This window comes from Octodon degus, unplaced genomic scaffold (genome assembly GCF_000260255.1).
Source record: "Octodon degus isolate 3935 unplaced genomic scaffold, OctDeg1.0 scaffold00168, whole genome shotgun sequence".
Classification (NCBI taxonomy): Eukaryota; Metazoa; Chordata; class Mammalia; order Rodentia; family Octodontidae; genus Octodon; species Octodon degus.
Window position 1 is genome coordinate 1,769,892 of NW_004524744.1, and position 6,080 is coordinate 1,775,971.

The 6,080-nt window shown below is 34.9% G+C and overlaps 1 protein-coding gene and 1 pseudogene across 2 annotated transcripts in view; one reads left to right on the forward strand and one right to left on the reverse strand.

Moving 5' to 3' along the window:
• The window catches only part of Bmp2k (BMP2 inducible kinase), a 126,249-nt gene that overhangs the window by 14,442 nt on the left and 105,727 nt on the right, over positions 1-6,080 (forward strand). The window lies entirely within an intron of this gene.
• The window catches only part of LOC111813158, a 7,804-nt pseudogene continuing 2,692 nt past the window's right edge, over positions 969-6,080 (reverse strand).

The window sequence follows — 6,080 nt, forward strand, 5'->3', positions numbered from 1 at the left end:
TCGAAAGTACAGTTTCAACAAATAATACACTGCATATATTCTTCTTAGTGGTTAATTGCTGTACAAGATGCAGACTTGTGATCCTACTTACAAACTAAGTCCAGTCTTAATTGAAGTATTTGTGAAATGTAAAGTAAGTAGAATGAAATTGCATTACTTTAGCTACTTCACTTGAATTTAACATAACAGTACTTAGAAACTTCTGTCAGGATGAAGGAAAGGGAAAACAGGAAGAGAAATAGAATTCTTATCCCTAACTATTTAATTAGGCTTATTGGTACATTTCACATATGCACAATTATTACATTCATCAAAGAGAATTTGTACCTATACATGATAAATCTTGATTTTTCTATTTCTCTCATCTCTCTACCCTCCCTTCAATCTCTTACCCTCCTTATTTACAGATATACTCTCCTTTATTTCCAATTTTCTCTTTTAATTTTTTATGTAAACACTTCAAAATTTATTTATAAGCTTAGTAGAGTATATGATATTTTTCTTCTGGTCATGTTTGTTGCCAAGATTAAGAAAGTAGTGATAAAAATCTAAAAAGATCCCAAAGCTCCCCCAAACCTGATCTGAAAATTAGCTTAGAACAATTGCTTATAGAAAGAAGCCTATAGCATCCAGTGTTCTTGCTGACCTGAAAGTATCAAGAGATTCCCTCGTTTTCTGTCTTACTAACATTGTTCTAATGATTTTAATAAGAGGCAAAGCTAATTGGAAAAAATATAACATTTTGCGGGCAGTAGGGATTAAATGAGTTTGGTAATCAGTGCCTGCAAACATGCATAACTGATAACGGGAGAAATTGACCATCCCTATCTGCTCAGTTGAGTGGATAGGCAGTTGAAGTTAAGGTGAAAAACAAAACAAGTGAAGCTGAACTGAATTGGGTTAAGGAAAAGCATCACGTGAGGTTTATCAAGGTTAATTAATGAAGGTCAGATGGAAATCAGTATTTCTCATATACCCCAGCCATTACCACTATTCATATTCCAGTAGCTTCCAGATTTCTTGAGGCCACCTGGTTGACTTTTGCCTTGGAGTTGGTCCAGAAAAGCATCATTTGCCCTCCTGTGCTTAGTTTGATGGATTTTGGCTTTTTCTTCCTCGTGTGGCTGTTGTGTAGGTTCCGATAATTTATTCCATGTTGATGCAGTGGATCTTGAGGAGCAGATTGATAGGCACTTCTGCATGGCATTGTCAAGAACTCAGCAGTTTTGTATTGGTGATGCTCCATAAGTGTTTCTTTCTGAGCTCTTCTTTAAGTCACTTTTTCTCCTCTGGTTTATTGCTCTTCTCTCTCTGGATTGCCTTCATTTTTGGGGGCTCAGGTTCTTCAGCTTCCTTCTTGATTCTTATATATTCTTCCCTTCTTAGCTTGTGTTGGTATTTAGGTTGCATTAGTTGGAGTTGTTGCTTTTGCCTGACTTCAGACTCTGACTGGCTTCCATCCAGTTGTCTTGGCAAAAGATAAACTGGTTTAGCTCTGTTCTGTTCCTTCCACTGCTCCAGGCTGGCCAGCTCTCGCTCAGCAATCCTTTTTATCAGATCAAGGTATATGCACAGTTAGTGGAGGTTTCAGCCCATACTTAGCTGGCTCCAAGGCAGAGGGCAGCTGTTCATGGTGGCAGAAAACAGCAAAGAACCATTTTTTAAAATTTTTCCTTCCTTTCTCCTGCCTCCCTTGTTAATTCCCCTTCCCACTTGCACATTTTCTTCCTATTTCACAGTATCTATTATACATGTTGGTTTTTATTGATACTTTCAGTTTCTCACACCAGAGAAGTACATATTTATAAATGTGTGCCTGATTTATTCATTTAGAGTATGGTTTCAAGGTACATCTATTTACCTAGAAATGTCTCAAGTATATTCATTTTTATGGCTGAGTATTACTCCATTGCATAGAAAAACCACATCTTCTTCATTCATTCATGTTGGTTGATGGGCATTTGGGCAGTTTCCAAGAATTTGCTATTAAAAACTGCTGCTATAAACATCGGTGTGCATATGTTGCTGTGGTGTGATGTTTTTAATTTTTTTTAGGAAGATACCAAGAAAGGGAAGTCAAATGGAATCTCAAGTTCTAGTTTTTGAGGAATCTCTGCACTGATTTCCACAGTGGTTGCACCAGCCTTCCACAGGAGAAGGGTTCTTTTTTCAACACAGAATAATGCATTATCTATAATTTAACTACACTAAGAGATAATATTTCTAATTTCTTTTAGTGTGTAGAATTATCACTATCATCAAGAATCGTTTGTCTAGTGGCTGTATTTTTCTAAGTAGAGTTTTGTTTTGGTACTAGGGATGTAATCCAGGACCTCACATACATTCAAGGTAAGCACTCTGTCGCTGAGTTATACCCCCCAGCTCTTTTTTAAAATTTTATTTTGAGACAAGGTCATGCTAAGTTGTTCAGCCTGGCCTTGAAATCACCATCCAACTTTTAGTCCTTCTACTTCAGTCACTTTAGCTTCCTAAGAAGCTGGAACTATAATTTCAAATGTCTGTCTGTGTCTCTCTCTCTCTCTCTCTCTCTCTCTCTCTCTCTCTCTCTGTGTGTGTGTGTGTACTGGAGTTTGAAGCAGGAGTGCCCAGCCCTTTTATTTTTTCATTTTGAGACGAACTTAGTGTGTTTCTATTGCAGACCATCCTCCTGCCTCAGCCTCTAGTACTGTAATTCAGCCTCTCTGCAAGATGTAATCATAGGTGTGTGACACTACACCTGACAAGAGAGCCTTTTTCTAAAAAAAAAAAAAAAGGAAAAGCACAGGTGTTAACTCCCTTGTCTAACATCTACCTCTGATAGCTGTTTCTTCTTTATCCCCAACTTTAGAGACTTTCTTTGCCATCTTTTCCTTCCCTTTTCTGTCAGATGAGCTGATTTTCTCCTTAAATTCTCTGCTTGTTAAATAATGACTTCCATTTTTCTATTTCTGCTTGTGCCTAATGCTGTCAACAATATAAGCTTGTTTCTCCTACTTTAAGAGACAAATCTGTTATCTTTTCTGCTTTTTCCTGCACTCATTGACTTTTCGGAAAGAATGGACTTCAGTGATAGTTCTTAAGGTGTGATCTATGAACCTCAGGGGCAGGGATTCCTAAAACCCTTTAAGAGGACTATCAAAAGTTATTTTCAAAGTAACACCAAGATATAGTTGCCATTTGCACTGTTAACCCCTAAACACAGATCAAGGCAGTTGCCACTAAATTGTGCTCTTAATGACTGTGTTCTCTATTATGATATTCATTTAGTTTTTATTTTTTGAGGCTCTTTGATAAAGCAGTAAAATATTTCTTTAATCTTGGCCTTGCATAGATATTTAAATTGTAATTATGATCACATTAGATATAAAATTTACTGTCTTAGCCATTTTTAAGTGTACAGTTCAGTGCCATTAAGTACATTGATATTATTGCACATCCAACATCAGTGTCTAGCTTTGGAAATTTATTATCTTTTTGTTTTTTTTTTTTTTTTTCAGAACCAGGGATTGAACTCAGGCCCTTGCGCTTGCCAGGGAAGTGCTTATTCCACTGAGCCATCTTATTCCACTGAGCTATCTCCCTGACCCCAGAAATTTATTATCTTAAACTTTCTACTTATTCCATTTCTTTATTCTCTAGTACCTAATGACCACTAGTCTATTCCAGTTTCTACAAATGGTGCTATTCTTTGTATCTCATGGAAGTAGAAACAATGTTTATTGTTCTGTTGTAGTGTATGTGAAAATTTTATTCTTTTCTAAGACTTTCTATATTTATATTTATATATTACATTTTACTGTTCATCTGTTTATGGATCTTTGGGCTGTTACACTTTTTAGCTGTTGTCAGTGATGCTGCTGCAAATGCAGGTGTACAGATACGTGTTTGGACCCGTGTGTTCTTTTTTAAAATATATTTAGAAGTGAAATTACTGGGCCATGTGATAATTCTATTTATTTAACTACTTTTTTTGAGAACTTTTTCACAGCAGCTATATCATTTTACGTTTTCAGTAGCAATGCAATGGCTTCCAGTTTTTCTGCATCTTTGTCTCATTGGTACCTGGTTATTTTGTTTGTTGTTCTTGTTTTCTAATAATAGTAATTCTTAAGGCTATGAAGAAGTATCTCATGATTTTTATGTGTTTTCCTAATGATTAGTGATTTTGAGCATCTTTTCCTTTGGTTATTTGCCATTTGTAAGTATGTATCTAATGTACAAAAAGGTAGTATACATAAAGCACTTTCGCTGCATAATAAATTGTGATGAATAATTGAAGAGAGGCACTTGGAATTTCATTGGATACTATTTTTACTTTTTCAAGTAAAAAATAATTGTTTTTTTTAATTAGTACATTAGTGCTATACCTTATTTCACTTATACTAACCACAAAATTAACCCACACAAGCACTATATGCCCAAGAAGTCGAAACTATTTGAACTATTTTACCAGCTATTATTTTAATTATAATTGCATTACCATCACTACAAATTTTATACATAATAGATGAAGTTAATAATCCTACATTAACGGTAAAAACTATAGGGCACCAATGATACTGAAGTTACGAGTATACTGATTATGAAGAATTAAATCTTGACTCCTATATAAAGTATAATTATTCATTTAGTCTTTAGTATTTGGCAGATATTTTCGCAAATGATAAAGTATAAGTGTTATTAATGTTGGAATTTTAACTTTTAAAGGATAATTATAACCTGGGCATAGTGGTACCTGTAAGCCTAGCTACTCAAGAGGCTTAGGGCAGGAAGATGGAAAGTTCAAGGCCAACCTGAGGAATATGGGCAATCTTTGTTTCAAAATACAAAATGGTCGAGGATATAGCTCTTTCGCGCTATTGTGTACATGACAGCCACTATTTTTGAGAAGATAGGTAGTATAAAGAAATTTGATCAAAAATTGTGTAATGGAAAGTTTTTATAGCTCAGCGAACTAAAAAGCTTAACATTTTTCCAGTTACAAAGAACAAGCATGACCCATGAATATTAATTGTAACTGTGCCCAAAAGTCTATGATGTGGTTTTAAGTGTACTGTACTGCAACTAGCTTTAAGAAACTACTAAGTTTCATTGTTTGCTACAGTAGCAGAGTATATCTGTGGTTAACCAAAAAGGTGAACATTTTTTCCTTTTCCTCTATATGCCTGTGAGGTTGGATTTTCTTCATAATACTTCATGATGAGGCATTTATGTAAGATTTACTGTAGAAATGTCACAATTCAGCAAGTTTCTACTAAGCCAGATATTAACTTTGCAGAAGTATAAAAAATATTGTTACTCTTCTTCCTAAATTTTTGTTTTGGAAAAAATGTACCTTTTTAAAATTAAAATATTATGTTGACAATATGTTTTTAAATTTTTAAATGAATTAATAAAATATTAAACTCTTATTTTAATATGGATTGATATAGCTCATGTGAACAAACTCTGGGGCATTCAGTAACTTCATTTGCAGTGCTGTGGATTGAACCCAGGGTCTTGTGTGTTATAAGTAACCATTTTGCACTCCACTAAACCATTTCCTCGGGTCTTCAGTAATTTTTAAGGATATAAAGGACTTTAGACATTCCACTAGAGCTGGAGATAGCTCAGTGGGTATAGGCACCTGCCTGGCATACACAAGGTCCCAAGTTTGATCCCTAGTACCAAAAAAAAAAAAAAAAAGAGAGAGAGAGAGAGAAAAAACTGCCACTAATTGCTCTCAGAATATTCCATCTCATACCATTTTTGCCACTTTTTGTAAGTCCTCTTTTTTGTCCTTAGCTGCACTGTTGTGGCTGCTTTGATATCCTGAATCTATTCAAAATGTTGACTTTTCATGGTTATTTTGACTTTAGGGAAGAGCTAGAAGTCTAATGATGTCAGATTCCAAGACTAAAGTAAATGAGGAGACATTTAATGCTTTTACAAACCTGCCCTTCAGTTAGATAGCACTCAGCAGTTTATCTAGCTTTTCACAAGTATCCCAGAACTACTTCAAAAGTGGCAAGAATGATGGGATTCAAAGCAAGGGACATTAATGGCAGTGTATCTTATTGTAAAATACTTTTTTTTTTGTT